The sequence below is a fragment of the Rhineura floridana genome, chromosome 15, assembly GCF_030035675.1.
Source record: "Rhineura floridana isolate rRhiFlo1 chromosome 15, rRhiFlo1.hap2, whole genome shotgun sequence".
Taxonomy (NCBI): Eukaryota; Metazoa; Chordata; class Lepidosauria; order Squamata; family Rhineuridae; genus Rhineura; species Rhineura floridana.
The window spans coordinates 11622423-11647259 of NC_084494.1; the positions used below are offsets into that span (position 1 = coordinate 11622423).

At 40.8% G+C, this 24837-nt stretch overlaps 1 protein-coding gene across 2 annotated transcripts in view; it reads right to left on the reverse strand.

Moving 5' to 3' along the window:
• Positions 1-24837, reverse strand: part of TEKT2 (tektin 2) — a 51073-nt gene that overhangs the window by 19866 nt on the left and 6370 nt on the right. The gene's annotated exons all lie outside the window — the stretch shown is intronic.

The window sequence follows — 24837 nt, forward strand, 5'->3', positions numbered from 1 at the left end:
TCCACCTCTCCTCTCTTATCAGCAGAGAGAGAAGTGAGCCAAATGCCAGGGGTTCAGGGTGAGCGAGGGGCAGGCAGAAGTTGCAGCAGCAACCAGCCAGGGTCCTAAAGAGCTGCTGCTTCCAGTTTTCTTTCCTGCCCTTCCTTTCTTGTGAGGAAGATATTCCCTGGAAGCTTTTTGTGCAAATCTTCCTCCTCATGGCAAATGCAAAGAGTTTCAAACAGGCACTTGTTAAAAATGATTGTATAGCTGACTTACAGTACAATATATACAAGTCTACTCAGAAGTAAGTCTCTTTATGTTTAATGGAGCTTACTCCCATTTGCGGGGGGGGGGGAGAGAGAAAATATGACTCTTTATAGTACAAAGATGCATCAATCTGGTTAAGACAAGTAAAATTTGATGCATGTAATACAAGGACTAACCTGCAATCCAGTACTTGTCTACTCAGAAGTAAGTCCCATTGGGTTTAATGGGACTTACTCCCAGGCAAGTGTGTATTGTGTACACACTTAGCTGGAAGTCCCATTGAACCCAATAAAGCTTACTTCTAAGTAGACATGTATTGCATTGCAGCCTTAGTTTCCTTCTTTCCCATTTTAATTCTGCCTTCTGTATCTTCACAATAGCCCTGTGAGGTAGGTTTGACTGAGAGTTAGGGACAGGCCCAAGGCAATAAATAAGCAAAAACAATGAGTAAAAATTTAAAATGTGAAAATGCTCATGCTCAGAGTATTTTTGTTGCTCTTTGTCAATGCTTTGTATGTGGGTTATTATGTCTACTGTCTCATAACTTCTTTTTGCCTGAGAATGTCGTATTTCTGTTACAGATGTCCTTAAAAAAAATGCCCAAATTATGTGGTGGTTGTTTTTGCTTGAGTTCTTTGCATGGTTTAGGGGTGGCATTGCAGGAGATCAGACTCTTATGGACAGTTGTGGGGCAGGTAGAAATTAAATGGAGTAAGCCTTTTTTTCTATGCAAATACAATTATGGAGAAAGCTTCACCTGTTAACATTTTGTCTGTCAGACATCTTATTACTTGTGTGTGCCCCCCTCGCCAGATTTATTTTGGATTTGTGAATGCCATGACCATTGCCATTCCCTCCCCCCATTTATCTTTGCAACAACCCTGTGAGGTAGCTTAGGCTGAGACAATATATGTACATAGGCGGCAGTTGGTAGTGGTAGTTGGCACAGCCTTAATAAAGTATAGACCCCTAAATGCTGAAATATATAGGACTGGACTCCACCAGAATACATGTCTACTCCAAATTAAGCCTCATTGAGTTAAATGGATACGTATATAGGATTGCAGATTAATTTTTACCTCTGAAAGGAACGCACTGTCAGATGTAGAATTTAAGAGGCATACTTTTCTGGATGTGTTTGAAACAGATGGGTAGATGGGAAAGGAATTGTGTTAATCTAATTGGATCTTCAACATAGTGCCCTCCAGATGTTGTTGGACTACAACGCGCACCAGTCTAGACTGAGATAAAAACCCGTTTCTTATTGTTTTCTGCATATTTTTGTCACTTTGGGTTGTGCATAGATGCCCTTATCTCTGCCCTGCACCCAGCAAAAGCTCTGGGCCAGGCGGGACACTCTGGCATCTTGTAGAGGACACCCTCCCCTTTCATGGGGTGTATGATTTGTCCCAGTCCAGAGCAGATTTTGGGGTGGGCACCCTCAGTTACTTATTTTTTATGATCTTATGACATCATTATGCATTTATGAGCATTGCAGAAGCCTGATAATTTTGAATAAATTTGTTATTATTCTTGACGGGGAGACTCCCCAGATCACCGTGATATATGATATGGGGTACTCCAACATATATTTTGGGGTTGAGAGACATGTTAACTTTGGCTTGGAGTTACTGTAGCTGTGAACTTGGAACTGGGAACCAACTTCAGCATCTTTATGTTATCCGAGACTGATGGGAGTTGTAGTCCAACAACATCTGGAGGGCACTATGTTGAAGACCCAGCTCTCTTCCCACCTACCCATCTGTTTCAAACACATCCAGAAAAGTATGTCTCTTAAATTCTATGTCTGACAGTGTGTTCCTTTCAGAGATAAAAATTCTGTCTGATGATTTTATGACATCATTATGCATTTATGAGCATTTCAGAAGCCTGATAATTTTGATTGAATAAATTTGTTGTTATTTTTGTCAGGAAGAGTCCCCAGATCACAGTGATATATGACATGGGGTACCCCAACATATATTTTAGAGTTCAGAGACATGTTAACTTTCCTATGGAGTTGCTGCAGCTGTGAACATTTTTTTTTTTAGTGTTTTGAACTTTCAAGCAAATAAGGAACTGGGAACTAGGAACCAACTTCAGCGTCATGACAACATAACCAATTATCAGGGATGATGGAAATTGTAGTCCTACAACATCTGGAGAGCACCTCGTTGGCTATCCCTGATCTGTAAGGCCCCACAAGTAACTTTTGTTGTTTGTTGCAATACATACAAGAACAAGAAGAGCCTGCTGGATCCAACCGGTGGCCCATCTAGTCCAGCATCCTGTTCTCACAGTGGCCAATCAGATGCTCTAAAGGGAAGCCCATAAGCAAGACCTGAGTGCACGAGCAGCACTCTCCTCACTTGAATTCCCAGCAACTGGTATTCAGAAATATACTGTCTCCGACAGTGGAAGTAGAACACAGCCATCATTGCTAGGTGCCGCTGACAGCTTTATCCTCCATGAATTTGTCTAATCCTCTTTTAAAGCCATCCAAGTTGGTGCCCATCACTGCTTCTTGTGGTAGTAAGTTCCATAGTTTCACTATATGCTGGGCAAGACCACATTTTTAATTGCAGGAGAAGGGATAACATTTATGCTGGTGGATTACTCTTGATATGTGGATTTTCTGTTTACCTACGTTATGTCTCATAGATTCTGCTTCTGACAGTTCAATTGTGCATACATGTATACTCAATGAGTTCAGTACAACTTACTCCCTGGTAAGTATGTACAGGATTAAGTGACCTCTAAGTTATACTGTAGACAAAAAAAATTACAGTAAAATACTAAAGTTTGTGTTTAATGACAGGGGATTGCCATATTGATCAAAATGTGTTTTAGTTGAAAGAGGTGTTGCGTTGTTTTTTGCAGCACAACACAGGCATGCCTTCAAGCGCTGCAGGAGAATGCCTGTTCAGTACTGGTGGCAACATAATCTCTAAAAAGACATTCCTTGTCTGACGTGTTCTTTGAGCATCCTGTTCTTTTGAGACGTAACAGAAATGTATTGTAAAAGCAGCATTTCAAGTATAAAATTTGATTTCAAGTGAATTATATGTGTGTTGCACAGACCCCTTGGTCCCAGCGTCTTTGCATATGTGGTGTCTTGGAGGTTGAAGATCTGCCTCATTATCTACTGTTCTGCCCTTTATACTCCTGTCCCCGAGCTAAATACTTGAATTGTTTGTTGGCCCATTTGTGCCCGGACCAGATTCTCCAAACCATCTCTTATCTTATGTCTGATTTAGACATTTTCGTAACATATAGGGTTGCCCTTTTTGCACTCGCAGCCCGAAAGCTATGTGCGAAATACATCTCCGATCGTGCGATAAACTGTCAGGGGGATGCCCTATGGTAACAGTCTGTAAGTGTTAACAGGGTTTTAATCATTTAACAGTGGGCCTTTAGCTGGGAAGCACAACAGTCTGTTGTGACTTTCAGGTTTTAGTTGGTATGTATCCAATGAATGAATTTTAATTTAATTTTAACTGTAACTTGTATACTGAAATGCTGCATGTGTTATCTGTTGTGCGATGGCCTATGGCTAAGCAATAAAGTTATACATACATATGTGTGTTGGGAATATCACCATTGCTGGGGGTGAGGTGGGGGGGATGTGAGATTCTGTTATGCCATTCTGTTAATCTTACAGATAAAAAAAAAATTCTACTACCCTCTGTGTGTGTGCTCTTATTTTTAATGTTGTTTTAGGCTACTTAGATGTGCAGCAAAGGCCAGCACCTTGTAGGCAATTAAAAAAGATTAACTAAAATGTAATTGTAGTGATTATCTTTGAGTAAAAGTAAAGTAATCAGTTACTTTCAGAGCAATTGTAATTGTAACGGTAATTACTACTTTTTTGGGCCATGCAACTAACTGTAATTTATTACTTTTTTAAAATTAATCTTCCAAGCTCTGCCTGGAACTATCTACGTTTTTATTCTGTACCCTGTGAGGTAGGTTCAATGAAGACAGCAAGAAAATAAATGAAGACAGTAAGGACATTGGGCTATCAGTTTTTGGCAGCGCTCCTGTGTTAGTTGTTGACATTGCTTTCCACCCATAGAGTAAAACAGAGGAGATCAAGAGGTCTATCAGTGGCAACTTGGGGGGGGGCAGGGGAGGGCAGCAGTTTTGTAACTACAGCCCTAGAAAGAGATCAAACTTCACATCAAAATGGTGTGCTTTAACTTTATTAATTCATTAAAATAATTGGTTAAACATTAACTCTACTCAGATTTTTTTGTACATTCATTGAAAGATTGCACCACCATAATAAGTAATCTTCTTTTTTTTTTTTTTTTCAATAATTTTTATTCAGATTTTCATAAAACATACAAGACAAAATCATAAAACATTCAAAGACAAAAAACAAAATCAAAAATAGTTAAACAAAAAGAAAAAAAGAAAAAAAAAAAACAAAAATAAAAAAATAAAGAGTAAAATATTGACTTCCCATTTGTCAAAGATCAAATCAGTTATAAGTCTATAATATATAACAATCCTGTCTCTTAAGTCATATTATAAAATCACTTTCCTCCAGTAGTTATCTTATTTAATCATCAAATCTCATAAACATTACTTTATTCTTTCCACAAAAAGTCAAAGAGAGGTTTCAATTCTTTAAGAAATATATCTATCAATTTTTTTTTCCAGATAAGCATATCGATTAATCCATCTCATTACTAATTATGATAATCTTATTGTCATAACCATAGTCAAAATAAACATTTCAATTAATCCATCACATCAGAATCTGTTAGGTTCAATAATTTCAGTAGCCATTGTTCTATTATCTCTATTAGTTCCATTTTCCATCTTCCATCTTCAGTAGTCTTGTTAAGTCCAGTAATTTCAATATCCAATCTTCCATTATCAGTATTCCATAATAATCTTGCTGTCAAAGCCATAGTCATATAGTAAGAGTCTGATGGGAATTACCTCTATCCCAAATATTTTCTTGCCATCCATTCTGAATAGGTTGCTGAAATACTGCTGTAAAATCATATCTCTGTTCTTTTTTTCAAAATACACTGGGTCATCTCTTAAAAGTTTTTCCATTGTCACATGGCTGCAGTTAATTCCATAGATTTTCTCTATATTGGGCTCCATCACATCATTCCAGTCCAGAAGATTATCCATGCCATTGATAACTTTATCTCTAGAATCTTCATTCATTTCTTCAGAGATAACATTGAGTTCCAAACAATAGATTTTATTTCTAAAGTCCATAGACTCCAAATCTTGTTCCTGTTCCACGTTGGTTCCAATCTCCGGGATCTCCTCTCTCACAGGGACCCCTATTCCAGTCTCCAGGGTCTCCTCTCTCACAGGGACCCCTGTTCCAATCTCCGGGGTCACCTCTCTCACAGGGACCCCTTCCAGGGTCACCTCTCTCACAGGGACCCTTATATCTTTAATCTCCTGCTTCATTTTACTCAATTCAATTTTCATTATCTCAATCTCATCCATTATTTTCTGAAACATAGTTATTTCCAGATTTTCAGCCACTTTCTTAATTGCCATTTTAAAAGAAAAATATAGGAAAACCACTTCTTATTTCAGCAACAATTGGGTTAATACTCCAAACTTGGTGACATCACAGTATAAACAGAGCAGACAGCCTTATCTCTCCAATAGTTAAGTAAACAAAATGCAGTTCCCAGGATCGAAACAATTAATGGCAATCGTCAAGAAACAGATTCGTCAAAATAAAATAGACCAAAAAGAGAGTAGTCTCAAAACAGTATAATATTTTTCAAAATAAAAATCTGGAATAGAAATCCCTCTTCTGTGTATATCTTTAGAATGCAAATCCAGGACAGCTTTTTGCAACAAAAACAGAGATAAGCTATTAATTAGTGCGTAGCAGAGAGAAGTTATGGCTCCCCAGTGAGATGTCAAAAACTGATCAATCTGGCAAATCTCTTTTAAACAGCAACAATTTAAGTCAAGTAAAAGAAAAATATAGAAAGAAGGGTGCTTGCCTGTTAGTGCGTTCTCTCTTAGAAGATAAGATGAACGTTCGCTTTAACAGATAGAGCTTGCTGTTGAAAATCCGTCCCACCTTCGTCGGCTGGACCTCGTCCCATAAATTAATGAGATCTGGTCGTCCCAACAAAAATACATAATAAGTAATCTTCATGTGATTTTATTTGTTATTAAATGTATCCTTAAGTTGTTTTGTCTGTTTTACCTGCTGTCTGCTTTGTGGATATTAGAGGATCAACATACTATTTATTTGTATTTTAAAAAGCAGATTAAACAGGCGGGAAAAGTACTTTTTGGAAGGCATGTCTTAAGCATGCTAAAAAAAGCAGCAAGCTGTACTTTATTTAAAAAATAAGAGAATGGAATAATGTATTATCCTATTTATATTTATGGAGCAGGAAACAAACCCAATTATTTGTAGGCATGTATATTTAACATGACTGCAAAAGCCAATGACAAGCCATATCATTAATCCATTCTTCCAATTAGCTGCTCTTAGGCATACTATTAAACACAGAAAAAGGTTAAGACAGGTAGCCTCAGGAGCATGCATGACTTGGTCACAATGCCTGCATTGCTGTATCCTCTTTTATAAGATCTGAGGCTGGGATATTCAGTTTCCTTTGTCTAAACTCCACAATACTCCTTTGTTTAAGCAAATGCAGCTTAACCTAGAGCCTTTCCTAAGAAAGAAACTTTAATTGGTTAATCCCAGGATGCAAAATCTGCAAACATGTGGTTCGACCCAGAGGAGGCTGCTCCCTAAGGCCAGGGTTATTCTAACGCGCAGCTAGACACATTTTGTGCAGTGTCATAAAACTTGTGAAATGTGAAATAAGTTTTTATGCAGTTGAGCATATGGGATTTAATAAGGAGCTAGGTAGTTTCTAAAAGAAAACAAATGAGAAAAGATAAAAAGAAATAGAAAATTAAGATTAATACTAATCTTCATAACCTTATACTATTAAGTCAGTGCTTTTTTCGTTAAAAAAATGTGGTGCCAGTACTCATATATTGATAAAAACACTGGGGTGCTAGCACAAAAAGGCTGGCATGGGCAGCAAAAAAAGGTCAGGTATTACATTCTGGTGAATTTTGTCACAAAAAAGCCTTCCTAATGGCATATTATGGGACTAATTACTAGTTCAGGGGTGGGCAGTGTGCTGGCTTCTTGTACAGTAGGAAAAAAAGCTTAGAATAAACCCTGCCGATAGGGCGAAAGGGGCCCCTGTCCCATCAACCTGAGTCTGCCCTCAGCTAGCCCCCACCCGCCTGCCTTCTTACTTACAAACAGTCCAGGGGTGGCGCTGCCAGTCAGGTTTGTCCTCCTGAAGTTTCAGGGTTGCCCTGGTAGAACTGAGCCTGGGGACAAAAAGCAGCTCTTGGCTCTGCCTGTCATAGGCATCAGCCACTGCTGGCCTCACCATAATATGATGCAAAGCAAGGAGGCATGGGGCAGATTTGGGGCATTTTGAGGGGAAGCAGATTCAGATTTTTAGTTTTAAACACACACAAAAGTACACAAAGGAGACGTTCCTTTTCCATGGTAAACCCTCCCCCCTCTCCCTCCAACTGCTCTGTATGGGGGACACTTATGGCTAGCAAATCTTTCATATTTCCCCCTCCTCTGCTGGTGTGCAAAGAGCACTGAAAATACACACAGTACAGAGGTGATCTGTGCTTTAAGCATTTTTGCCAAGTTTAAGTAGTCATATTTGACACAGAGGGGTAGAGTTGGGACAACTGTAGCTTATAAGAACTGGCATGAGTGTCAGAACTAATAGATGATAAAGTCTGCAATGTAAAGCCGGAAGGGTAAGTTCCCACCATCTGTGTAACAAACGATCTGAATATCGCACTGTTCTTTCGACCTTTGAATGTATAGCTTATAATCGTCATTCTCATGTGAATACCTATTTTTGGACATATCCAACATATGTAAGTCAGGGTCAAGGGGATGTTTTTATTGTTAATGTCAGCTGACAGTGTTTTCTTTCTCTGCTATTATATTTGCAAAAGCAAAGTTTTAAAAAATATACGGTAAAAAGTAGATGTTTTTGGGAGAGCCTGCAAGGGAAGAGATGATCATGTGATGGTGACATTTGGCTAAAATGTATTGGGCAACGATTATTAAATGTTACAGAAAGGTGAAAAGGAGGATACTTTGCACATGAGGAAAAGTTACAGGTGCAGATGAGGAAAGGTTTTGATATAAATGAAGACAAACAGGGGAAGCATAGAACAGAAGGCTGACAACAGAGGATGCTCAAAACAATTTTAGACTTGTGTAAAATTACAGACACCCGCCCCAATTGTCTCTACAGCTGCATCATAAACTCACCACCACTCTTCCTCAGCCAGTCCTCCTATAGGCTTCTGGTTCCTAAAGCTGCTCTGTGTTATCAGCCTGGTTGCTAAGCGCACTTTGTGCCAGTTGCCAGGCAGCCAAGCTCAGCAGAAGCCAATCAAAAAGAATCCTTCTGCAAGTGTTTACAAGGGAGGGAGAAAACCACGGCAACCTGGAGATCTGAAAGGGAAGGCTCCAAGGGCTGGGGAACATAGTTAGATCACAGAATGACAAAAGCAGGCAGGCAGGGTTACCTCCATCCCCACTAAGAGGTTGGAACTAGGAGCAGGGGATCTGAGGGAGGGCTTGCTCAAGGAATGCATTCCTAAGTGCTTCTGGTGGACTGCATTGCTGTCTTTGTTTAAACGTGTTTGTGTGTGTTTCTAAATCAATTTAAATGGTCTTGATTGCATTTAAAAAAAATTGTACTGTACATTACAAGGTCTCTCTTGCAGGGCTAGCAAACAGTACAGCACTTTTTTTAAAAAAATTGTACTGTAAGTCGCAAGACATATTCACAGGGCTAGTAAACAGGATATAATTTTTCATAAATAACAACAGAAGTCTAATAAACCCTATATCGTGGCAGTGGGATCTTTGTAAAACAGTCCTCCCACAAAAAAGAATAATCATTAAATTGGGATTTTCTGCAGGGCAAGGCTGGCAGGAAGGATCTTCAACAAATATTAAGATTGGTACAGACATTTAGTGTTACAAGGAGCTAACCAGAGCCTCAGGACTCACACATTCCTTTCACAGTGTGAGTGATATCATGTGTGAACTGGGCATTCAAAGATATACAACATTCCTATGATCAGTGATTGTTCTGCATTTGGAGAGGAACCTATAGTACTAGAGGCCATGCTTGCATGCAGAAGGTCCCCGGTTCAATCCCTGGCATCTCTAGTTAAAAAAGTAGGTGGTGAAGGGGACAGACCTTGAGAGCCATTGCCAGTCAGAGCAGGCAATATTGGACAAGTAGACTTACCTGGTAGAAGGCAGCTTCCTGCGTTCCCTTTGGGGAAGGTTCAGTTATTGACCAAGACATGCATACAAATATAAACATGACTGCCCAGCCTATACAACACCTTCAGTTCAGATGATTACAGGTATCCGTGTGCTGAAGATTTAGGCAGACACCTGCCACTTGTAAGACCTTACTGCTGGGCCAAATGTTGGAACTGGCTCAGTGTACAGAGAGGAGCTGAAACTTATGTGCAAAGCATTCATCTTAACTTTCCACAGACATTAGTGTGGTTGTTAATTCTTTCTACCCCTTGTTTACCAACGAAGTAATTAATAAAGCCTAACTGGCTCAGATGTTAACTTGTGGTCCCCGCACAGGACAAAGTATTATTGTGGGGGCCTGGGAAAAGCCTCTTCAGTCATGTCTCCATATCTGTGAAATTCCCTCCCCTCTGAGATGCACGTGGCTTCTTTGTTAAATTCTTTTAAGAAAACAGGTCAAGATCCCTGTGTAATATCCCATTTCTGGGCAAGGTAATAGAGTGTGTGGTGGCCTCCCAACTACAGGGATTCCTGGATGAAACGGATTATCTAGATCCATTTCAGTCTGGTTTCAGACCTGGTTATGGGACGGAGACGGCTTTGGTCACTTTGGTAGATGACCTATGCAGAGAACTGGACAGGGGGAGTGTGTCCCTGTTGGTTCTGTTGGACCTCTCGGACCTCTCAGCGGCTTTCGATACCATCGACCATGGTATCCTTCTGGGTCGCCTTACCAGGATGGGACTTGGGGGCACCGTTTTACGACGGCTCCATTCCTTCCTGGAGGGGCGAACCCAGAAGGTGGTGCTGGGGGATTCCTGTTCGACTCCTTGGCTGTTGGCCTGTGGGGTCCCTCAGGGTTTAGTTTTGTCCCCCATGCTATTTAATATCTACATGAAACCGCTGGGAGAGGTTGTCCGGAGATTTGGGGTTCGGTGCCATCAGTATGCAGATGACACCCAACTCTACTTCTCCTTTCCATCTAATTCCAAGGAAACTGTCTCGGTTCTAAAACAGTGTCTGATAGCAGTGGTGGACTGGATGAGGGTGAACAAGCTGAAGCCTAATCCAGACAAGACAGAGGTGCTCCTAGTCAGTCGAAAGGCGGATCAGGGACTAGGGGTTCAGCCTGTGCTGGATGGGGTTACACTCCCCCTGAAAATGCAGGTTTGCAGTTTGGGTGTGCTCCTGGACTCAGCCTTAAACCTGGAGACCCAGGTTTCTGCGGTGGCCAGGAATGCTTTTGCACAGTTAAGACTAGTGCGCCAACTGTGCCCGTTCCTGGAGTCGTCTGATCTGGCTACGGTGACACATATCTTAGATACATCCTGCTTAGACTACTGTAACGCGCTCTACGCAGGGCTGCCTTTGAAGACTGTTTGCAAACTTCAGTTGGTGCAACAAGCTGCAGCCAGAATGTTAACTGGGGCTGGTTACAGGGACCATACAAGTCCCCTGCTGCAACAGCTCCACTGGCTGCCAGTCTGTTTCTGGACACAATTCAAAGTGCTGGTTATGACATATAAAGCCCTATACGGCTTAGGTCCAGGCTATTTGTCAGACCGTATCTCCCTATATGAACCTGCCCGGGCCCTGAGATCTTCAGAAGAGACCCTTCTCACGATCCCAACACCTTCACAAGTGCGACTGGTGGGGACACGAGATAGGGCCTTTTTGGTGGCTGCCCCTAGGCTCTGGAACTCCCTCCCTAGGGAGGCAAGAATGGCCTCCTCTGTGCAGTCCTTCCGCCGACAGCTAAAGACTTTTTTCTTCCGGCAGGCCTTTGGAACTGAAGGCTTTAAGGGTAGTGACTGAAGAGGATGCTGTATGTTATTGTTTTACTTGTATGCTCCTAAACTGGGTTGCAGTATTTTAAGTGTATATCTAATTGGTTTTAACATCTTAATAGTTTAATCCTGTTTTAATGCTGATTTTATATGTTTATATGTTTTATATTTTTATAGGTTCTTAATGATATGTACTTATTTTTATCTGGAAGCCGCCTTGAGTTCCAGTTTGGAAAAAGGGTGGGGTATAAATAAAGATAACAAATAAATAAATAAATAAGATCCACCTCTTTCGATAGACTTTTGAAGGAAGGATTGGGTGAAGAATTGTTAGTAGATTTTTTACGGTCAGATTTGTATAGACATGATGAGTAACTTAATGCTGCCCTTTTCTATTTGTTGGAATTGTTTTTATCATACTTATTTGTGCTGCAATGGTTTTATTGATACAAACTGCTCTGTAGCCTTATTAGCGAAGGGCACTATATTATTTAAACAGTTAAATAAGTGTAATGTTTGAGGCATTACAAAATAAGTCTACACACAGACCCCTTTGTAATGGTAGACTAATAATGATCCTTTAAAAAAACCCATCATCCAATTCTGGAAGGATAACTAGGATTATAGAAACAGTGAGGTTAGGTGAGCACACACTTAACTCTTTCTCATCTTCATTTTGCCTCCCCAAACTGCTTTTACCCAGGGAGATTCCAAGTACTTTTGCAAGTACAAATGTACACTTGAAACCACACAGGAAGTGCAATTTGGAATAGGAAGACTGTGGTTGACTATTTATTGAGCATTTATTCTGAATTGTTTACACAAAGTTTATAGGGAAGATACATGGCATCTGCTGTTTATTGAGCATTCATTTTTATTGGTTTGTGGGGAGATTATATGACATGCATCAAGCAATTCTTATGCACTTTCTAGCGCATTTCTCCATAACTTTCCTCACTGCAACAAGACTTTTTTTTGCAGAGTGAAGTGGGTTTGTTGCACAAAAGTGTCAAATCCACTTTTAGTTGCAGAACCTGAACCCACTCCAGGCACATAACCAAATTCTTTCAAGCTACACAGAAAGTGGATTAGACTGTGAAAGATCAACCTAAATTGTGTTTGCATTTTTACAAATTTGTAGGGCAGTACAGTATCTCAGAGAGGAGATCCATCAGTTGCTTTGATGGCCTTTGGTGCAGAAACAGTAAGTTGAAAAAAATGAGTTAGCCACACAACCCTGCCAAGTGCTAACAAGGAAACTTTCAACATGATCTTGTTGTTCAAGCATTATCAGAGTGTAAAAGGATCCAGCCATGTGGAAGCGGAAGCTGTGATGTGCTGGTCTAGAAGGCACTACACAGCTTGGGAGCAGGATACCAGAACAATCATCACACTCTTTAATCGATCACGGCATTCTGCAGGGGAGGGCTGTGATGCCCCTGTAAATGTTGTACAGTAATTATGGTAAGTATCGGTTTTGTAGGGAAAATGTGGCAAGTAGAGTGAGTGAGAGGCGGGAGTACATGGGTTGGAATGTTGAGGAATGCTGAGTTGTGATTGGCTGAGCGTCTGGGTGACTGAAGGTATAAATGAGAGAATGACAGTTGGAGAGTGGTTGGTTGTTGGTTCTGGGTTTTGGAGAGGTGGATTTGTGTTTAGGAGGGTAGTGAGGCAGGTTTTAGGACCAAGAAATATAAAAACTATTATATGTAACCACACGCATGTTGACTGAACTTAAAGTAATCTTGTTTATTCCTTGTGTTATTAAATAGTTTTGGTTTAACAACATGCCTGATCCTTGGCTGGGATATTACAGACCAGAAGGGTGGGCAGAGCCAATACCAAAGCTGGGAACAGTATCAATGGTGGCAGCGGTGAAGGGACAGTGTAACAGCAGCAGGTATCCAAAAGCAACCCAGGGCTGTAATCTTTAGAGGCAGAAAGATACAGGGGGGTTGTGGCCTGTTAAGAGCACCCAGACACTACGTAGCAATCTGAGGGGGAGACTAAGGCACAGTCTCAGGGCAGTATTGTGTTAGAGTGTCAGGTGGTGGTGCCTAGTAGTGGGATCATGAGAGACCTGTGCTGGGGGCCGGCGTGAGAGATCCATTATGAGACCAGACCCAGAGTAGGGGTCTCTGACAAGGGCCTTCTGCAGATATTATCACATCAGGAGGTCTGTGCCTTGGAATTCCCTTCCGTTCAATGTTAGACAGATGCTCTCTCTGTTATCTTTTTGGCGCCTTCTGAAGACCTTCTTTGAACAAGACTTTTAAACTGAGATTGTTCCCAATCTGCATCTGTATTGGAATTTGTTTGTTTTAACTGCTTGCGTGTTTGTTGACGTGGGCTGCTTTGGGAAGAAGAGCAGGATATAGAATTTAATGTACCCCATGTAATAATGTACTCCATGCTCCTTAGCTATGATCAGGCCTGCTACTATAGACTATTTTCAGACTGAAAGTCAAAATCATCCTTCTCACTAACCCTAGATCCATTCCCTGCTTTCTCTTTCCTATCCTATCTCTGTAATAAAAAAATGCATTATACTTCTTTGCAAAGCTGTGTCCGGAGAGCATCATATGCGAAAAGGGATGCAGGCTCTGGGAGAAAGAGATCGGGCTGCTTTCATCTGACTGTTCTGAACATTAGTGGCATTCAGGTGGAAGCAATGCACAAGCTAAAAGAAACCACCCTCTCACAGGGAAAGAAATAAAGTTACAAGGGTTACATGTATGCCAGAAAAGACATAAGAGGGAAGAGACAAAGCTCAGTGATAGAGCACCTGCTTTGCGTGCAGGAGGTCCCAGGTTCAACCCCTGACATCTCCAGGCAGGGCTGAGAGAGACTCCTGCCTGAAACCCCAGAGAGCCACTGCCAGTCAGTGTGGACAATATTGAGCTAGATGGGTCAATGGTCTGACTCAGCAGAAAGCAGCTTTTTATGTTCCTAGATGTTTGGGACTACACCTCCCATCAGCCACAGCCAGCACTGGGGATGATGGCAGTTACAATGCCAAACATGTGGAGGGCACCAGGTTGGTCAAGGGCTGAACTAGAAAGTGCCAAACTGCTGCCCCCATTTCTAAGGCCCTTTTTACCCACACCTATTGCACAGTAGTTGCTCCCATATACCTTCCATGAACATATAAAGTCTGTCATGCACATGGCTGGTCTTTCTTGTGTATTTACATGGCATGTGAACAACAGTGCTTTGAGGGGAATCACCAATCATGTGGGTAGAAGTTCTTACGCCAACGCACGAGGGCCCACAAAGGCACTGCAAAGGATGTTGCCCCAGAGATGAGTAAAAAGGGCCAAAGACTTGAAAAGAACCTTTCCAGACTCAACTGCCAATATGAGAGCTAAAAACTTTTTAAATGAAGCACAGTTTCATTAGATTTTAGTTGAAGCAAACCAGGGGAAAAGATGCAATCTGAACTATACAGAATAAAATCACAGACACAAATTTCGTCTTGCTTCCCATCACAGACATATGCTGTAACCAAAGTGTGGACACAAATTCTGGAGCAAAAGCGTATTTATTGCAGTTATTAGTGAAAGTTACACTTCAACCTGAAGCAAAGCAATGCTAAGTAATTGTTTTACTTAAAAAAAAAAACACAACAGAGTCCTTCCAGTATAGAGAAAGTGGCAAAAACCAAGAACAAAACATAAAAAGGAGTGGAATCTGTCACAGAAAAACAACTTTGGGGACAGATTTGGCTCAGGAGTTCCATGACTGAATTTAGTACAGTTACATACTTGTAAGCAACAGAACATTAGACAAGAACAGAAGAGTGTAACTTCAAAATTGACGGATATGACGTGTTTTGTAACACAAAGGACTGACCCCAAGCTATATTACTATCAAGAAGTCTGGGGAAAGTAAAAGACTGCTTGTCCAGGCTTTACCTGTACCTTCAAGTTATTTCAAGGTGAATTCATAACCTAAGTGGGTATTCCAAGACATGTCGACAGAATATCAGAGGCACTACAAGTTTTGATACGTGACACATCATGTTTCATGAGAAATCGGTGGTGGCCAATCTATTTGGCAAGTGTGCCATAAACTAAGAGTAGGAGTACATACGAGGAACCACTTCCCCAATCCCTGCCCACCTCCCACCCTCGCCCCCCCAACAATGGCTGGATGTGGTTTTGCCTCTAGTCCACCTTCTTCAACCTGGTGCCCTCCAGATGTTTTGAACTACAACTTCCATCAGCCCCAGCCAATACACCAGGGCTAATGAGAGTTGCAGTCCAAAATATCTGAAGGGCACCAGGTTAGGCAAGACTGAACTAGTTTGTTGAGCACAGGAGCAGACAAGCACCGCAGTGCTGGCTAGAGAGGTAGCCAGGAGTGCAGACAAGCACCGCAGTGCTGGCTAGAGAGGCAGCCAGGAGTGCAAGTCCAAATGTCTCAGCCAACCCTCCCCCTGCCATCCACATGTACCACAACCTCCTTCCTGCCTATGCCCCATGTGGCACATATGCCACTAACCATGTGCCACAGCCATTTTATTTATGGCAAGCATTGTGATTCCTATTGCAAACTAATGCAAATTTCAGTCCAGATTTTTTTTTAAAGTATAACGTTCTCCTTTTTACTCTAGCATTCCCTTCTCCCTTAGTTGGAAAAATTGTCAGAAAAATTTAGAACAAAAAAACACATTGACAAAAAGTTTGGCAGTCTAGGTTTGGGCTGTCTCTCAGAATATCTGCTTCTGTGGCATTAGACTGAGAATTACAAGAACATGCCTGCTGGGTCAAGGCAAAGGCCCATCTAGTCCAGCATCCTGTTCTCCCAGTGGCCACCCAGGTGCCGCTGGGAAACCCGCAAGCAGGACATGAGTGCAGCAGCATTCTCCCCACTTGTGATTCCCAGCTACTGGGTATATTAACTAACCTCCACCCCTGTAAAAGTTAAGACAGTTCAGAGGTGGGAGAAAACTTTATGCCACTAGAAACGAGGACCTATGTGCCAATTCAAGAATGTTTGATGTTTAAGGGTGGCATTCAAAGCTAGTTCTACCCAGAGTAGGCCCATTAAGTTAATAGACATGATTTAGGTTCATTAATTTCAATCAGTCTACTCTGAGTAGACTTAGTTGACTATAACCAGAAGTAGTAAAGATAGGCTTACAAGATCCACCTGGTTTCAATGAAATGTGTTAAGAGCCAAGACAAGTCTTGCAATGCTGACAGATATGTGAAAAAATTGAAAAATGAAGACGACAGGCTGATAATTTAACCAAACTGGAAGAAAACTCCAAGATAGCTATAAGGTTTTGGGCAAGGGCAGTTTACTTGCCAGGGTGGGGTGGGGTCAAGGAGTAGAGGGGAGGGAGACACATTGCTTCTGGGTTAAATGGTTACATTTTTTAAAACATACTGAAATACAGCTTTGTAAGAGATTATATATTATATAAACCTCCCACCCTCTCCCCAAATAGTTTCAGCTAACATTTGCAATACAAAGAGGCACACACGGTCAAGGTGGTTTAAAAAGTAAAAATTGTAAAGGCTTTTTGCCAATGCACTTGCCATCCATCTGCCACCTGCAGGAAGGCTAACTATAATATATCCAGATGCAACAAGCTAGCTTGACTTGAGTGTACCTTTGTTAAAGGAAAAAAACCCACAAGAATACTCAGAGCTTTCAAACACATTCTATGCTCCTCAGAAAGCAAAATGGTAGTACCTAACAAAGCAGAGGAAGTTATGAGGAGTGTGTCACCAAGGATGTTTAAGTGCAATGCCAACACGTTCACAGGTGAATATGAAAACATACCTGGCCTACAGATGGATTCTCAAGAAATGTGTCCCTGCAATGCCCCACAGAATAGTTTTGGTGCCACCAATGCAATGCCCCACACAAAGGCAAAGGGGCACCTCCAACCTGCCACACCATGTATTTCTTACAGCAGACCAGCTACCCGATGCAGATCTAAGCACCTGATGGACCCACAGTGAACGGAATATCTTTAGGATGGCGCTCCTAACTATATACATACACAGGGTGTTAATACTATACTGTTACAGTTTAAAGTCTGCCTATTAAGGAAACCATTTTTAGGGCCATTTCTCTCATGGATATAGCTTCCATGCAGGAAAACCATTCATGCACCACCTGCCCTCTGTAACATGAGACAGACAGACATAAGCCCGTTTTACCATGTGCACCTGCATCTGGGAGGGAAGCAGTGATTGGCAGCAGGCTCCCATTGTGTTTGCATGTGGCCAAGCAGACACCTGTGTGGTTTACCCCATGCAGTGTCCATGGAATTCTCCCAGACAGAAATCACCTATACAGTTAACAGGTGTGCATGAAAGAGCCCTGTGCACCTGATCAACCCAGAAGTACAAGGTGTCTTCTTCCTCTCATAGTGGACCATCCGTGCCCAGCCCACACAGCCAAATCCTCATCACTCCCTTCCACCCTTGGGGTATTCAGTAGCAGACAGAATAATTGTTAAGGCAACGTGCAAGTCCACAAGCAACTTTTTAACATGGTTTGAAAAAAAGAAAGAGATAAGCAGAAAAGTTGCCTGACCATATGGCTGTGCTGTAAAACAGAGTTAGTGAGAATGGTTGCTAACACATTTCTCAAGTCTGGTGAAATGCCAAAATGGAAGCTTGTATTTTAAAACATAGTCCGCTGTCCCGACAGGTGACCAATGCTTCAGCCTCTGTAGACAAATTCACACTCAAGCAACAAGGATGCTTTTACATAATTCGTATCCAAACAGGAGTTCAAACTCCTAGATATAGTCAAAGTTGAGCCCAGAACAGAATGGAGCCCAACTGAGGCAATATTGAGAAAAACTAACACAATCGCGAAAGTTAGGAGAGCATTTTTCTTGAAATATTGTAGTTTAGCATGTACTAACATCTTAAACTTTAGTTTTCCAGAAACTTTGATGCAGAACATTTTCTGGAAATTTTTCCAGTGCTCTAAATTGTGATCTAATTTAGCATGTCAGACATGTGTAGTACACAAAAAGCATGCCACATTAATTGTATGTACTCTGTGAAAAGAAGTAGTTTCCCAATATCCAATAGTATTTGAACTAAACTATTTTGATCAGGAAAAAATTTTTTCCTAGTGATAATCATCTGAAAGAAACGAATTACAACTTTGGAACTGGCAACGTATCCATTATGTTACTAAATTTTATGAAATTGTATTTTGAGAAACAAAATTTTCAATACAGAAAACATTCCATGGAGAAATGTCCACCCCACTGCATGGGGTCCCCTTGCAGTCAGATTTCTACTCTATCCCTTGCAAAATGAAAAATCTATCATTTCATAAAGTTCAAAAAGCTCCATCAGAATCTTGAAATTTGCCTCTCCCAATATCCGATAGTGAAGAGGTTTGCCCCCACTCCCCCAAAACACACATAATTGCTGGGGAGGGGAGAATGTCAAAAGTGCTCAATATTACAAGTGGAATAGTCTTGCCTTCGGGTGCCTGAGTTTGACAGTACAGCATGAAAATTTACTTGACAAAAGTTCATTCTGAACGTGTAGAAAAGCAGGTATGGGTAGACAGAGGTAATACAGGCAAAGGACACAAGTACCACTGTGCACTTGCACGTAGGAGTGTGTATATCTTTTATGCCAACATTGCTTCTGCTCAAAAATAAATATGTATGTACACCCCCACACCCCCACAAGCAACAGTCCATCTTTGACGCTGCCTTCAAGCCTCTAGGAAGATACTCTACAGCTTTCCAAGCTCTACATTTCAACAGCTGCACTTGCAAACCTGACATTCAGCAAGCCTCCTGGCCTCAGCGCCAGAGCACAATACTCTGGGAAGAACATGATGTATGAGATGTAATAGCAGAAGGCCACACTCGTGACCTGCTTGTGGGTTTCCCAGGGGCATCTGATGGAAACTGAATGATAGGCTAGGTGGACCTCAGTCTCATCCAGCCAAGCAAGCCTGCGCCTGCATTTTGCCCAGCTGTACAATCTGTCTGAACCATTCCCCCAGAATTCATATGAGCCCATGACCAGACCTTTCTATTTGTTCTCAGTGGGCCAACAGAATACACTGTCTTCTCCTCGGGCCCTGCTCCCTTCCCACAAAGTTTTCTGATCCCACAACAGAAGCTCTCGTTTGTCACATTGCTCCACTACATTCACGATACAGGATTCTCACAAGTCCTCATAAACCACCTAAAAACCCCTACCTTCAAGCCAACCATACAGATAGCACGGAGATACCATAGCCAAAGGAGGCAGTAAAAAAAATGACATGAAAGAAGGCAGATCACATCAATTCATGTGAATATGTTAATTCTCAGCAATGGACAGCAATACCTGAAAAATCGTTTAAACTAAAAAATAATTTAAACTCAATTCATGGACAACTTAGTTTTTTAAAAAAGCAACTTGTGGACTGGGTACTAGTAAACTGAGGAAAAGCTATTTGCATGTTTCTCCAATTCTCGGGGCTGGCCCAGGCAATATTTGAGCGCTCATTTAAGACATCACCAGCTCCTACCTTGTCCATTATGCTGGAAAGTAAGAGTTTGGAATACTTCTATGTATGTTTTGGCCTTCCAAAACCTTTATTATGACTCAGTCTATGCACATTGGAAGATATATATATATCATTTTGTATGTTAGCAGCTGATGAAGGCGGAAGCTGAAACATTTTGTTAATACAATAAAAACCTCTGTTTGGTTAATCACAATTACATTCACACACACACACACACCATGTCAGGAACCTGATTTATAGGATGAGTGTATGCATTACATATACATACATACAACATTTAAAAAGAACCTATAAACCTGGGGTAGCCAACGTGGTGCCCTCCAGATACTATGAACTTCTATCTGCTAAGGCAGCATGGTCATTGGTCAGGGATGATGGATGTTGTATTTAGAAATTTGGAGGGCGTGACTTTGGCTACCTCTGACCACAGAAGTCTGAAAAGGTTGGGGAAAAGGGTGATGTTCATGCCACACTTGCTTGAAGAGCTTTTTTGTTGGGGGGGGGGGGAGGCAGGACAAATTGCAAATGTTACATTTTCTCTCTCAGCTGCAAATAAAAAGAAAACATGCATTACCTAATGAGGCCTAGCAAATGGTCTGCGCACATCTAATGCTACAGCACTGCTGAAGTGAAGCAGGTCTGGACCTGATCAGTGCTCTAGAGGGAAGACCACTGGGAGCCCCATGTAAAGAGAGATATAAATATACCTTGCTGTTTTTTCGCTAGACAATAAACCAACTACAAAATAGATTTCCTCGTGAAGGAGAGCCTGCAAAATCAGATACAAGTCATCAGGAAGAAGGAAATCCTCCATTTTAAAAAGCAAAAGTAGTAGTGTTGGTCCATTAAAAAATCCCTCCAAAACCAACGGTTGGATAATATCCTAAAAATCAGAACCAAAACAAATTATGCCTCATTCCTGTGACTTTGGGGTTGGTCCCAATAAAAGTATTATCTAACTGTGGTCCCTTGGAATTTGCTCCATTTTATTTTTCCATTCTCTATATTTGAAAGTGCATTAGGTTTCAAAAATACTTCTATGCTAAACATTAAAAGTAAGATGCTGATAACTGTACTTGAAAAATATTTTGGAGTATTTGTAGACAAACCAATTCTGATAGAGGCCACTAGAAATGAGAGGGCAGCTTGTCTCTTTTCATGCATGGCAAAGTTGGAGGCACCTCTAAGATACTTTCACAGCACAGTCCAGTGGACGCCTGAGAAGGAAGCACCACAGAATGCGTACTCCCAGGTAAGCGTGTACAGGACTGCAGACTCAGGCAAATCACCTAAATTTTCCTATTATCAACATTCTGACTAGGGATGGAAATTCCTCTGATCAATTGGGCCTCAGAAATATGTAAGTGCTTTTTAAAAAAATGCAGATAAGCACCATCTTAGAGGCACACTCCTTTTTCTCACACATGAAGAATGCATCTTCCAAGATTATGCATGTTATGACATGTGCATGCATCAGCTAAAAACCAAATAGGCTTCTTACTGCAGGAATATTAGTTTTATTCATATGCAAATTTAATTAATTGGCTAAACTTGTACAATTAAAAGATTAATGTTGTGTTGCATCTTTAATTCCGAAAGCGTTTTGCCAATGGGGTAGAGTTTGCACCTTTAGAATTTGAGTACAGCTGAAGTAAATACTACCATGTCCTGGGGGGCAGCCTATTATAACAGTAAGGCACTCTTACTATTTACAAAAAGGTCTAGCCTTCAATTTACTTCTTGAGTTTCCCACTGTCACATATTCAGCATTTTCCTCAACTCCTTTCAAAATAACTAATAGTTAAGAATCCTTGTGACACTTAATCTAGAACCATATTCTATGTGCTATTAAAATAATCAGCTAGGTTTGGCCAGTGAGCCAAAAATAACTGACCAACTGATTTAAGAATATATATAGTTCATTTTAAAAAGGTAACTGAATTACTATTAGCTCAGATGTCACAGTGTATACTGAACAATTTAATATACTGTACTTAGATAAGGTTAATCAAGAAGAGAAATATATAAACTTATACGCAAAGGTTAATGGGCAATGAACATGTGAATTAAGGCAGCAGGGCCAAAATGGAACTTGTACTCAGCAAAAGCTTCCACACCTCTGGAGAGGGTAGTTGAGCAGGGACCATTCATCCTTAAGTGTAGGAAGTCAGCATTTTGGCAATGTACACAGAAAAGTATGGTGTGACCATCAAGTAGGCAGCATGTGTGTGCAGACCAGAACTTTTACCCTTTCCAATATTTATTTACCCTTTCCAGTAGATTGCACTTTAATAAACAAAAATGGTCTGCTGCCCAATCCAAACAAGAGATTTTCTTCTTGCTAGGTTGAAGTATTTGACTATTGCTGAAATGGGCAATTGGTTGTCTCTGCAATCCAGCATTGCACTGAGAGCTCTAGGATGCTAAAGACAGACACTAAAAAGTAGCTTTGGACCAATTATTCTTTTCCCTGGCAGTTCCCCTGAAATACTGGATTGCAAAGCTAGTTTCAGCAAGAGCTTAGTAGTAAAGACAGAGCCTGATAAACGTTTCTGTAAGGCCGACAATCTGGAAAAAAAGAGATGAACTATACATATCTGACACAGGTAACCAATAATCTAACCACAAAGGGGCATGATTTTCCCTAAAAATATTCTATTGGTACCATTAAGACAATAACTGGTTTTTTTTCAGGCATGTGCATGTAGTTTTCCAGTGTGATCCCCACAGCTTTGTTATTATTTTTGCAGCATTTTGCTGCTACTGAGGTGCAGTATTTATTAGTCTTTTTCCTGACTGATAGAAAGCTTAAAGTCAAGAGTGGCTGAACAGCACTTTTCTTTTAAAAGGGGGGGATTTTATTTCAGGGACAGGAGGCTTGCTCAGCACCAAAAGGCCTCACTGGACATTTTTGCCATTGACATTTGCCATTGCAACCATGAGGACTAGAGGCTTGCTTTTAAAAAAGTTTACTGTAAAAGTTAGGATTTTCACAATTTTAACAGCTTTGAGATACACAAAACTTCAGGGGTACATGCTGGTTACCCCGGTTTCATAGTTTGTTGCCTCTGACCATTCAGTGTGCCCTCTGAACAAACACTCAGTGCTTACAAGTGTCCTGGGCTACTTTAAAACCCCTACAAACCCTAAAGTATCTCAGATCCACACAGTGGATTTTACTCATTACGTATCAGTACCATTCTTTCCCCCAATATAGTATGGTCCATGGTTACCTTGGTCCTGATTTTGGGGGGGTGGGGACACTACCTAGTACTCAACATTACAAGTGATATTATCAAGAAACGTGTTTTCACTAAATGTTTTTATCCCCCCCAACCACATACAACTTCAGAAACAAAAAAAACCTACAGCACCATCTTCTAAAAAGGCACTTTGAGGACTATGTTGCTTTGAATAAATAAATCTCTCTAAGTTTTCGATGGCAGAACTACTTTGTTTTTAAATAGGACTTTATAATTACATACCTGCCAGAGGTAATTGATACACAATTCTAATATGGAAATGGGACTGAGAGATAGTAGACAGGGATTCTCTTCTGTCAACATTTCACCTCTTGTAGAAGCAATTCTTCAGTTTAATTTTTCAAACTGTTCTCCTGTTCCCACTCCAGGTCTCTTACCCCCCCATTCCCCAGTGGTAACTTAGTCGTAACCTCATTATCAGCAGCAAAATCAATATTAACAGGAAATATGTTGACAAATCATACAGGGTCTACCAGTTTCATCTCTCATTATAGCGAAATTTAAACATTGGTTAATGTAATTTACAAATCTGTATTGGTAAGCCTGCAAATGCTCCAGGAGATAATTGTTCAGCTTTTTATGTGTCAAGAATATCACAGGATAACTTGCAGTTGTGCATGTTAACCATCTCTATGGAGAAATTACTGTGCTTGAGGCAACAGTGAAAACTCTGCCTGGTGTTTGACCTGTGATGGCCATTTTATATATGCCAGCCAATGCGTTGAGGTTGCATTCATCAAGAGATCAAAGTGTATGAGCAAAGTGCCCCAAGTGAAAAGGAAGGGAAGTTGATTAAAAATATGTATCCTGCCCCCACTCCCCTGACACATGAACAGCTCCCTCACTCACAATACCAATTTCAAGTACCACATCCAGAAAGGAAAAAGGACTTCCCAGGAGGATCCCTCCGCCTGTGCTGCCTCTGAGACGGGCTCCCGTCTTGGATGAAACTTACCCAGTTTTAAATTCAGTCAGAAGGGTTTCTTCTGACTGGGGATGATTTCTTCCGGATAAGGAAGAAGCGTGAGATCTGCCACATAGTTTTGTTTTGATTGTTGGAGCCTGGAATTCGTCAGAATTGTCTGTCTTCCAGCAGTTCAGACAGAGCGAGGATTTTATGCTAGCTCAGCTGGATAAGTGACCCGTTTTTTTTTAACGGACTAGCAGGCAAACCTCCTGTCTACATTTATCATTTTCTTATCTATATAGCTAAAGAGATTTGTCAAAGTAACAGCAATTAAGATAACCTAGATGAGGTAAGACTTTCCTTCTTTATTTACGGAACTAAGGGGGAAGAAAATATAAATAGCTTATCTTTTTTTTTTTATTATTGCAAAAAGCTGACATGGAAAATTGCATTTTAAAGATTACAACAGATGAGAGCTTTCTGATTGGGGAGATAAGAAATCTTTTTGATTTACAAGACTTTTGTGTAATATATTTTTTCTGATCTACTTTTTTTTTTTTGTTGACGAATCTGCTCATTCTCTCTGCTACTAGTTATTTGAACGCTGTGAACTAAAAGCTGTTTTTGCACTTCTGGACATTTAAGAGATAAGGACTGTCTAGCGTGTGACGTTAGTTGGTTGGAAAGATTAACTCCTTTGTAACTGGATAAAGAAATAAACTGCTCTTTGCTTGGGACATTGAAAATTGAAGGAGTTTT